Consider the following 12,297-nt stretch of genomic DNA (forward strand, 5'->3'; position numbering starts at 1 on the left):
TAGTAACAGCCAGTGAAAATCTGGCGTTGCCGCAACCGCACACTGTGTCGGGTATGGAGCATGAAGTGCCCCGTAGCGTTTCTGGTGGCAAGAGCCCTTCATCCGAGGCAAAGAGCGGAGGTGGGCCTGTTGGGCCGACCGGGCAGAACGCCGCGCAGTTGTTGAACGCACCCGGTGTGTGCCCGACCAGGTCAGTTGAGGACCCGGAAATGAGTGGCGACTTGCCGCAAGGCAAGCCCGGGTCAAGTGACTGTCAGGGAGCTCATGGAGCCTCGGAGTCAGACTATGCCACGGGGCCAGCGGGCGCTGATCAAGCACGGAGCGGCGGTTTCAAAGTTTGCTCGTGCAGTAAAGGTGCAGATGGCCCCGGGCGAGGTGGAGTGGCAGGAGGCAGGTGCGTGGCTTTCACGCTGAAAGTCGACGCGAGGAACAGTATGTTCCGTGCTAGAGGTCGGCATATCAAGTGTAGCAAGACTGACTGTACTGCTATATTTGGACGGGCCAGGGGCTATGCTCTTTACGCACCACGCGTGTCGTACTGGTGCGCCGGAGAGAGAGTGCTCTCAAGTGCGTCGCATGGTCAGAGATTTTCACCTATCGATGACCAGGACGTTTTTGATCCTGGAGGGCACCATCTTTTCAGTTCGCGCCCCGTTGTGGCGCCAGCCTAATGAGTGAGTTACCGTTTAGGCGTTAATTGTGTTACTGACAACACGTGGTGGCTCGAATGTACACAGGGACGCTCGGTGCGACTAAGGAGGCTCACGTGGGCATTGGGCGAGTGCTGTGAACGCTCCAGTCGCGAGTGTCTGTGTCTGTGTGCTCATTCGCGAGCAGGACGACGGCGTGCATGCAGGCGAACTGGGTGCAACGCACCAACTTGGACGCTGTGTTACGGCGCACGGCAGGCATGCCACTGTGTGTATTTAAGTGTGCATTTTGCGTGATGTTGTGTTGGTGCCCGTGTGCATTTTGTTGGTTTTGGTTTTGTTTGTGCAACTGGTCGCAGCGCGACAGCTTGGACTTCGGTGAATGCGCTGGTTTTACAGGTGTGAAACGCGCATTTGAATGTGTACGTTTTGTTTATGTTATGTCACCCGAAGGGTAGTTTCGTGTCAGACACCGATCCCTTTTGTTTGTAATTCTAAAAGTGGCATTTGAGCCCTTTGTAGAATCTTGGGAAGGGCGTGTAAGGTATCGGTAGCGTTCGCGGGGGTCATTGGAACGCGGCTGGGGGCACTCAAAGCGGAGCGTCTCCTTTCTTGGAACGCGGCCGCTCGCGAATGCGCCGGGAAGTACGGGTGTCCACCCGCCCCGCGGAACCGATTAGAGCACGTTCTGGCACGAATGTATATTTGTGTTTTTGTTTTATTTTGTGGTGGAGAGAGCGCTCTACTTTACGGCAGCTGGAAGGCTGCTCATGCCCTTGAAGAGCCAATCATGTTAATAGTGCAACATGATTGGAAGCCACCAAATGTGGGCCGGGCCTTTAAGTCTTTAAAACTGGGCCCCGGAGCCGGAAGCGGGGTTCTGCGCTAAGGTGAGATGCAACGCATCTTCGGCAACGCCGAGTAGGGGCCTCCCCTAGTAGTATTAGCCAGTTCCGCCCTTTTTGTTGTTTGTCTTTTGCCGTTTAATTTGTCTCGAGTGTCTAAACTTCTGTACGCTGTAAATATCTGTACATAAACCTCAGTTATTGCCTTTTTTTATCCCTGCGTGTCAACTGATCACAAGAGCGTCTCTGACGTGGCACCGCTGGTGCGAAGAGCTTCAGTCTTCGAGTTAGATAAACCGTCTCTGGCGGGGGCACCCCTGGTGCAAGGAAGACAAAGAACCTGTGTGGAAATTTACTTACGTGTTGACCATGCAACGCATGTGCACATGTGCAAGCACATGCATGCTGTTGCTATAATGGAGCTACACTCGTGCCAGATGCACAGCAGCCAGAAAGTAGCATCTGACTGTGCTGGCGTTTGTAGGCCCTGCCAGCTGAAGATGGCAGATTTCAGGTGAGGGATTAGGATTGTGTTATGAGCTAGTTGGCGGGCTATTCTGACAAAGTGCTTTAGCATAGCAAGCTCAAGACACAGCAGCGAAGAGGAGTGCCATTTGCTAATTTTCTTGAAGCCCACATGGTCATGAGAAAGGTGCGCCATCATATCCCATATCAAGCAGCACCATTGACGGTACACTACAGGCCTCTGGCATTTCTTTTCTAGTCATTCCTTTTTCCTGAAACTTTCCTCCTAGGAATGGAGAACTCATCCCGCCACGGCACCTCAGTGGCTCTTGGCATTCTTAGACTGCTTACCCGAAGGCTGTGGGTTTGATCCGGCCATGGCGGCCACATTTCAGTGGAGGCAAAATACAAAGATGGCCATGTGCTGTGCAAAGTCAGCGTGCATTAAAGGGCCCCAGGTGGTGTAAATTAATCCATAGACCTCCATTATGGTGTCCCTCATAGCCCATGTGTCGCTCCCGAATGTTAAACCCAACAATTAAGAAATTGAGATATTTCAGGCCCCTCATTTCCTACTCAGAATCTGCTTGTGTGAGTACGCCCTCTCTGGCACTGCTCAACAGAGAACTTCTGACAATTGGCAAACATTTTTCATCTTTGGGAAATTAGTGCACTCATTTTCTTGTTCATACCTGCCTTGCATTCACTATAATTTTATTTCTTCGTCACCCCTGCTTGATTTCATTTTGTCTGCATGTGATGCACTCATAGAGGCATGCGCTCTTCAATAAAATTAGTATGAAGTGTCGCTCCATGCTGCATTCCTCTTTGTTGCGTCGTGCTGTCACAGTGCACCGCCCTTTTAGGACATCTTGAGAAAAACAGCGCTTGCAGACAAAGGACCAGAACAAGAAGGGCACAAAAAAAAAAACAGCGCAGTTGTGTGTCCTTTGTCTGCAAGCACTGTTTTTCTCAAGATGTACCCCAGCCAACTCGCCCAGCAACACACCTTGCCTTTTAGGACAGTTGACAATATGTGGTTCTACAGTTCTGCAATGCATATGAGAAAAAGTATTCTTGACAAAAGGCTAAGCCGTAGCTGTCATCTTGCACACTGAAAGCTGCAGCGCAAAACTACTATTCATCTTATTTTGCAAAGAGAATACTGCTGCAACAGAAAAACAGTATTACTCATTTTTCAGAGCATTGCTGGTGCAATTTGTGACACTAACTTATATTGCCATGGTAGAAACAGCCGTGAATAGCCTTCCCTCACATGATAAAGCACTTCATAAATGAACTTGCTTGGCTCTTACACAGTGTCTCTCCACCAGCCTTCCAAGCAATGAGTCTTCTGTTGTGTGATAGGAACACTGTGCTAATTTTGTTGCCTAGAAATTCTAAAATGCCCCTATTTGTCGAGAAGGCAGCTTAGATGAAACATATAGTGCCCAGTTAATGTCATTTCCTTTTTACTCATTAATGAAGAATGCTTCAAAACCCAACTGCAACGAAATTATAATTTGGCTAGAATGCCTGTTAATGTGCTGGGTGTGTCATAAAACTAATTGCAACAAAGTTTCATACTTCTGAGAAAACTGACTCTGTTGCTACAAGTGTTTAAAAAGCTGTGTAGTAGACAACGTGGCATGTCCATATAGGCTGATACGGATACCTGAGTGCCATACGGCCTCATGTCTGGCCCATTGGGAATGAACAGATTAGGGACAGTGTAGAGTGAAAGGCTAGGGGCTAAAATGTGGCTTGGCAGTCATGGGTATGGTGCTGTGGCAGAGTTGTTAGGAATTTGTTTCAATCCTGCAGATGCTGATTTCTGTTTCCATTCCAGGTTTCTGTACACCATATTTACTTAAATAATGGATGCATTTGCATAATAAATGCTTTCCCTACATCAATCATCAAAATCTGGGGAAAGTTCAACTGATCACACCATGTTTTACACCATGTAATAAATGCACCAAACTTACCATTCTAATTTTTTCCCACAATAAACTGCATCCATGATGCAAGTAACTGCGGTATTACAGGTTACAGAATGAAGCACTGTCAGCCGTATTATGTGGCCGCAAGACTGCCTGGCGCCATGTGAAGAGGAATGCTCCCAAGGCTCATCACATCACATTTACTCCAGTATCCAGATATGGCACCCGTTTCATCCTGCACATCACATTCACCTCGGGCTGGTGATAGCCTGCCAGCTAGATTAAGAATGTCGCAAATAAAATGTCTACCTAACTGAAAACTGCGGTTGTATATGTCGGATATTTTTATTGACTTGTGGCAGTCTACCTGGACAGGTTATGGTAATGCAAGGCAGCCCATTATGCACAGCATATGAGTGCATAGGCACCACAACTTCGCATCTTTTCTAAGGGTTCATGTTTTGCACTATTGGGTGTGACCCGACCCATCTCTCCACAATCCTCGCGTAATTAATAATAAAGTGCTCCTAATCCTTTTTTGACAGCCAAAATGCATTTTCCTAGGCATATTGGCAATCTGCAATTTGTATTTCTCCACAGATTTGGTACTTCTGAGAAGTTGGACGGTCATTTTTATAAATGATATATTTTTAATAAGCTAGCAGATACTATTCTTGATTTAAACATTTGCAGGCATATATACGCTGCCATTGTTTGCCTTGATAAATACCGTGTCCATTGTGTAATCATAGTACAAACACGTTAATTGATTCTAAAGGATGTTAATGGTGCTTAATTACGCCGTACAAGCCCAGCTGTGGCTTTGGAAAGCTGCCCTTCCTTGGACTCTGACATTAAATACAACTTGTACGTGGGAAAGACTAATCTTACTGTGAGTGTAACGACAAAATTAAACAAATTCTATTAGACGCTGGTATGATCCCGGCTGCGGCAGTTGTATTCCGATGGTGACACACTACAGGCCCAGATGCTGTGCGATGTCGGAGCACGTTAAGGGCCACTGTTGGTCGAAATTACTGGATCCCTCCACTGTGGCGCCTCTCATAGCCTGAGTCGCTTTGGGACGTTAAACCCCATAAGCCAAAGTTAGCATTATGTTCCTGCCGGACCGAGCAGCCGCTGACAGGGTAAGACTGTACGAATGGGTACCATCAATCACTACGTGACACCCCCACTCCACTCACCCGATGAAATCCCATCCATCAGTGACGCATCCACACTCTCCACCCTTCGACTCAAATTTGCAACCGCTTGCCAACCGCCTCCTCCCGCCCTCTCTTCTTCCCTCTTCCCTGCAATTTCGTGAAGGTGGATTTCACTCCCTCCACTCTGTCACCTGAGGCTTCAGACCGACGGATTATTCCAACATGGGGGGTTCTGATGCTGATGCACTAAAATGATATTTTTGAAAGGCAGCTACAGTTTGTTACATGTTAAGGAGAAGGGTACTCGCTGCACCATGCAAAATGCGAGATCATTCCCTGGTGTGCACACACTGCATCACAAGAGAAGTACATTTGGCACCTAAATTTAAATGTGCAGTATAGCGAGCAGTTAGCACCAGGTGCTGTACACAGACACGAGCACAAAATGAGCACGCTTATTACCAGGCCCTCTCTGTGCACCCTCCCTATACATAGTGCGAAGACTGCTTTTGAAGCTAAGGTTGGTCACATTACAAAGAAATAAAGACAGCACGAACACGAGAACCGGACACGCAGCACTGACAGAAATCTCGATAGTCGGTGCTGTGTGTCTGGTTCCCGTGTCGTCCCTTTCTGTTCGGCGACCAACCTTAACTAGAACAAACAACTTGCCCGAACCCTTGCTTTTGAAGCATTGCACATTGCATGCAGTAAGTAGCACACAGTACAATGCACAGACTGAGCCATGTGTGTTATTGTATCAGCAGTAAACCACGTGCAAAAAAAAAAAAATCGACAGCCAATAACTACAGTCGGTAAAGCGAAATTTGAGCGCAGCTCTTCACATATTTTAGTTTTGCAGTATGCTGAAGTAAAGAATTCCAGAGGGCCACCTGCCCCGGCGAGAGGCAGTGATAGGTGACATTTCGCCCTGAGCACTTGGCTATCACATACTTTGTACACAAGTTCTGTCCCGCCTCATACGAACACCAAAACACTGTCTTGAATATTTTTTTCAATGAAGGCAAATACACTGGCTTACACAAACATCGAAATTACTTGCTATTACATCTTAATAAAGTGTTCAGTGTCACACTGTCACGATGCTATATATCAATTTATGCATGCCAGCACACCATCTCTGGCTGACAAAGATCTGACAAATCTTGCTTTTTGACAGTATGTGGGCACAGAGTCATTGATTGCACAGACCAAATATGACTATACCAGCAGAACGAGAACTCGGAGGATTACCTTAGAACTCGTGTGCCTTTGAAAACATGCAGTGAACATGGAAACAATTTTATTTTTAAGGTGCGCCGCCCAGCGTATGCACATGCGTTCAGTGCACTCTTCTTGCGCCATGAAGGACGACTCGGTCTCAAGAGCAGAAGTACACACTGCCAGTGCATTCCAGAACATTTAATTCAGATAGGTACTACATGAGACGTAAGCAACGTATCTATAGCGTTCGCACCGTGCAGCTTTATTGCTTCGCTCTGTCCCGAGCATTTTTCAGTCCACTGAGGTGGTTGCGAGCCACAGGTGGGTTAGTTTTGCGATTATTCTGCCGGCAATTGCTTCTCTCTGTAATCTAGCAGATCTACGCCACCTTGCACCCACAACAGTCGTCAACTGGTATGTCGCCATTCGGTGTCCAGATCAGTGTCTTGAAGGATCGAAGGCTGGCTGGAAACGACATGCTGCAATGTTCTCCAACCCTTGCATCACGAGAAAGTCAATGCGACGACATATCACAGCCCACGCACTGCATCGTGATGATTATAACAAGAGTTATATGCACAGATATTTTCCAGAATGAGCTGGAAACACCCAGATCAGGGACGCCAGTACTGGACGGCGCGGGCTTGCGTCCTGCTCACTCACCTTTAGGGACGCATGGGAGGTAAACACGCATTCCATAGGCGGTCTACTGGTTACAAACAAAAAAGTGGCAAATTTAAAGAACTACACACGCCACAAAGACGAGACACCGACGAATACTTCACTCGCAACAGCCGCCGACCGCGATTCGAACGTACGTAAACAACCGCCATGTTGTTTTCTTCTTCTTTGCTAACTGACTGTAGGAGGCGCTGTAAGAGCGCTAGCATCATCATCATCATCATCGCGCGTTCCCTCAAAGAAAAGTAAATACAAATAGCCCAAACCAGCAATAAACTAGAAAAAAAGCATTAAACGTTAAAAATTGCAACATAAATAAGAAAGTCATTTATGCAGTTGACGAAAATCAACACACTCATTCAAAGGAAACGCCAATAAAACTGATTCATAAAAATAAAACAAAAATATAAATATGCATGTTTTCTTTTCCTTGGTTTTGACTAAAGCTAGGACGTGCGACTATTTTTTGTCAGTTTTCTAAATCGTGTCGCCCAGTGCGACCATAAGAAAATTAAGGCAAGAAAACTGAAAACGTAACAGGGGCACTTAAGGTACAGTGTACTAGAACTTAAGGGTCAACATTGCATCGTCAACAATATGCACGCTTTCTCTCTTGCTGCTCATCCCAAGCTTGAATGCATGTCAATTAGCTGTTTCAAAGCAGAACGGTCTTCTATCATTGTAGCGGATTGAACCGAACCAAATGTACTGTCATGAACAAAGCGGTCACATAACTTTCACTTATGCAGCTCAAACTCACATTATTTATTATTTGAGTTTAGTTTTAATGACATGAAAGAACCACAAGTACCATTATAAAAGGTATTTTTCATCAGAGCACTTCGGATGGACTAGAAGCCTTACTCCCAACAGTGTACAATAAAGCCATTCACACAAATCATGTTGGCAGCAAGGTTGGAACTGTGTGCGTCCACCTTACTTGAAACTGCAACGGATGCAAGACAGACAAAATTTTACCATTCAAAATCATAATGTGCCGAGATATTGCTGCAATCTTGAACGTAACCACGCTTGCCATTACAATCAAAATGACTCAACAGCACATGCAAACATGAGAATTTTTTTCTTCACAGACATTTTGACACTACATTTAGTTCACTATTTATGCAACTTCCGTTTATTTGCACGATGGACACGAATATTCACATGCACGCCAGTCTTAGCATGAGTGCCATGCATACGTAATTGTCGATATGCACCCCGTCACACATTGTGCATTTACACATAAAAATACCCATGAAAACTCAACAAGTGCTCAGCAATTACTGCAGCTTAAATGGTCAAGCACACAGAACACGTCAAAGTTATGGTATGGTATAGAATATGGGGTTTAACGTCTGAAGGCAACATGGGTTATGAGGAACGTCATAGTGCAGCGCTACGGATTAATTTTGACCACATGGGGCTCTTTATCGAGCACTGATGTCACTCAGTACACAGGCGCCTAGCATTTCGCCTCCACTGATAGGCAGCTGCCGCAACTGGGATCGAACCCGTCCTTGGGAACAGCAGCGGGCACCGTAACCACTCAGCCATTGCAGCGGGGCAACGGCTGACCACATTATAAGCAACCAAAAGTCCAGGTCTCTGCTTTATGTCTTACATGTTGCCTAGGTATCGTCTACTTTTACTAAATCTGCAATCTAAAAATTAACAATAGACAACTTCCCCACTCCATCTAAATTACTATAATTGTCCCATGCCCTTCTTGGTTTGCTACACACTTAAGCTTATAATTTTTGGCTAGTTTTATCAAGGTGTCATACAAGTGTAACAGCTGCCACAGTATGAATTGTGGATTCTAAGAGAAAAAAGAACTCACAAATTTTGCACTACTTTGAACAAAAATATTCAGCCAATATATGCACAACAGGCATACACCAATAACATTTCTACCACAAAACCGTGAACCCACCGTACCGAGGGCCAGTAATAGAAAATCACTGGCTGCCGCGGTGCCTCAGAGGTTATGGTGCTTGGCTGTTGACCCGAAAGACGTGGGTTCGATCCCGGCTGTGGCGGTCGCATTTCGATGGAAGAAAAATTCTATAGACCCCTACAAAAATTTTATTAGTCACCCCTTGTCATGCTAATATGCAGGTACCAATTATTTCTGTAACGTACCTCTTATCATTTCTGTAATACCCGTTACTAGGTCTTCAAGAAAATAATAAACTGAAATGTAGCAAAGAGCTGATGGTTGTCTTTTCATAGAACATTCTTCACAGCAGCTCTGCTTCTGAAAGGAGCACCTCATTCTTTGTGGACTCAACTAGTTTTCTTCTATTTTAATCACCATGAGGTCAGAGTACTCCAGTAACACTCTGACTCCTGATATGCTACACTCTAGTGAGCCAGTTTCACAACTCTCATAAAAGAATGATGAACTCAAAGGTCTGCCACAAGCATGTCATGGGCTACATCTTTAATGGAGTAGAGAAACCAAATTTTTGGATGCGCATTTCTCTTTACACTGATGCACTAGGCAATGCTGTACACAAGCCACCATGTGGATTTTAACTTTGTCAGCTAAATAATTTACAATTTAATTTTTTTTTCTCGTGTCATCTGGTTTCGGTTTTTAACAGCCGAATGACTGCTCTGAAGTCAGATACATGTTCAGGTCACATGAGGCATGCAAAAAGAGATATAATCGCTGCCTGTTCACTTTATGTGACTCCAACTCTTAGACAGGTTTGTGTACGAGTTGATGCAAATAACAATGAACAAAGCTGCAACAATACTGCTGTCTTTGTATGCCTCACATGACCTGAACACATCCCTGAAATCACAGTCGTCGTTCGGTTGTTTAAGCTAAAGCAGTGCGAGAGAAAAAAATGCAATTATAAATATATTGCCTCTTGTTGTCGCAATCCATGCAGCTGTCTAGTCTTTCTAAAGTACTGCGCATCATTCTAACCGAAAGAAACAACTAAAATTTTGTTGTCTCTACTCCTTTAATACCTACTGGGCCTTGACAATATAAAAAGCACCTAAACATATCTGCGAACTGAGCTGCCAACCTTCAAAAATGTATCCACAAGCTCTTTTCACATTGTGCTTTTAAATATGTTGCCTCATACTCGTGATATACATATGTTCTGACTGTGCACATATACAAAAACAGTAATTCAGGAACCAGCAGACCCACCCATTCAGCAGCATGGCAAGCGAAGAATGAAAATTAGAATGCAGCTAGAAAGAAAAGGCACACAGCTTTTTCAGACCTTCTAATTTGAATACCTCAAACTTATGTGGCCAACTGTAAATGTTTCCTTACTGAAATCTCACACTCCTTTAGACGTTTGCCATAAAGCAGAGAAAAATTTGTCAACATGCTTCCCTCTAAAAGGAACAACCAAATATAAGCAGACAAGCCATGTTTACATTTCATGCATTTTTAAGCTCTTCACTGTATGCAGAGAAGCATGTCACATGCATGGCGTGTTGATGTTTGGTTTATGCTGCTTCTTCACTTTATATTGAAAGGTCATGGCTACTCTTTTTTTTTGTGTGTGTGTCCATTGCCCCACAGAGCTACCATCTATGGAGCAAGCTTATTTGCATTTAAAGGTCGCTTGCCTAGTCACTGCTGACTCCACACAAAACAGATTTTCCCCTCAAAACTGGCAACGTGCAGTAAAAGCAGGCGTGCAATTAATGTGACACCTCATACACTTCATAATGATGCAGTGGCCTACAAGGCCAAGCCAGCATGCTATTCATGTATGCGCACAAATTATATTCACTTATACAATGCTAATATCAAAAAGAAACCCTTCTAGCTACAAATGCTAGCACAAAGTTAACGCAGCGCATTACGGCATGCATGGCATCCAACGTCCCTGTACGTACAACATACTTTTACTAATAAGGCTAAAACAGTGCCCCTGCACAAGGATGAAGGAAGATGAGACAAAACGCAGCATCTTCCTTATGCAGGTGTGCTGTTTTTGCCTTATTATGTCATACCAACTTGCCCATCAGTCTGTGTTTTTACTAACTGGTGCAGCAGAAAAAACAGCTAGCTGTGAAATTTGGAATGCATTCATGGCGTCTAGAAATTGAAGCTCAGAAAATGTAACACACAGAAAGTGCAAGAAACTGATCATCCCGAGTGTTTACGTTTCTCTCTGTGTTGTGTTTTACTTACCCCTCAATAACCCAACATCGTTCCCAAACAAACCCAAGGGCCACACTGGCTACGCGGATGCTGAAAGCCTAAGTCAAGCCTCCCACTTCATCACAAACCATTACGGAAATGACAGAGCAAGCAAAACAAGTTTCGGCCTTGTCTGGCTTTATTCCAATGCTGAACGTTACAAGAAATACACCAAGAAGCACACGTTCTACTTAATGAGTATAAAAACACTTCACCAAATAGATAAAAGAAAAGCAGCTTTCTACATATTCAAAGGTTCGGTGGTGTGACCATACTACGACATTCGCTAAATGCCTATCAGCGAAGAAAGAGGCGAACGGATCATAGTTCATGTGGCACGATGCGTCGCGTTAAGTCTCTCCGTGGGCAACGTTACGGCGTCGTACAAAGCAGCTGTGGCCTACCGTGTGCTTTGCGCAACATGGGTGTCAACGCGAAGTAATCCATTACAGCTTGGCTAGTTGGTGGGTAGACACTGCAGGCATATTAAACATTAAGACGGAAGATGTGTTGTCCTTTCAAAGGCTAGCGTGTAGTACGTCCAGTCCGCCTTCCTTCTGCATTTTAATTTTTTTTTAGCATAGCTTGTCGCCGGTGGGCATACATGCAGGACTCCAGGAACATAGTTTATATGTACCGCAACTGCCAAATGGCTCGCAGTATCCACCATTTTTATGCATACGAGCTCATCCTATCAGTACGTACAGGTCAGAATCAGTTACGCGCAACACAAGGAAACATAATTTTCGACACTCATCCAATGCTTCAAACCATTGCCTCCTTCTAGATGAGGCAATGTTCAAACACGAGATACAATACCGAAAGGTGCCGAAGAGAACTGAAGTGACCTCAAATTCAGTCAAGCACCGCCTTGCAAAACGTCTCTAGGGGCTTCCGATATCATACCACGGCTGGAACAGGTCGCACTGCAAACTTGCATAATAAAGACAACACCAGGGCACTGGGGCACAAGTCCGGACGTTAGAGCGGTCAATATTACTCGCCATTGCACCAACCTTTGATGACTTTCACGGCAGCACTTACTCCACACGTCAATGCACCGCGCGGTAAACAGCCATCGCAGCCATGTCAACAAACCACCGTGGCGTCGGCGATGACAGCGATGGTCACCGTGGCAAC

General features: G+C 45.1%; 1 long non-coding RNA gene across 1 annotated transcript; it reads left to right on the plus strand.

Moving 5' to 3' along the window:
• Positions 1-2,909: 2,909 nt before the first annotated feature.
• Positions 2,910-4,223, plus strand: LOC149363790 (uncharacterized). Its single transcript, XR_016289115.1, has 2 exons — positions 2,910-3,926; positions 4,009-4,223. It is a non-coding gene; the product is annotated as an uncharacterized LOC149363790 (long non-coding RNA).
• The last annotated feature ends 8,074 nt before the right edge of the window (positions 4,224-12,297 follow it).

The sequence above is a fragment of the Amblyomma mixtum genome, chromosome 2 (genome assembly GCF_055824585.1).
Source record: "Amblyomma mixtum isolate Tamu chromosome 2, ASM5582458v1, whole genome shotgun sequence".
Lineage (NCBI taxonomy): Eukaryota > Metazoa > Arthropoda > Arachnida > Ixodida > Ixodidae > Amblyomma > Amblyomma mixtum.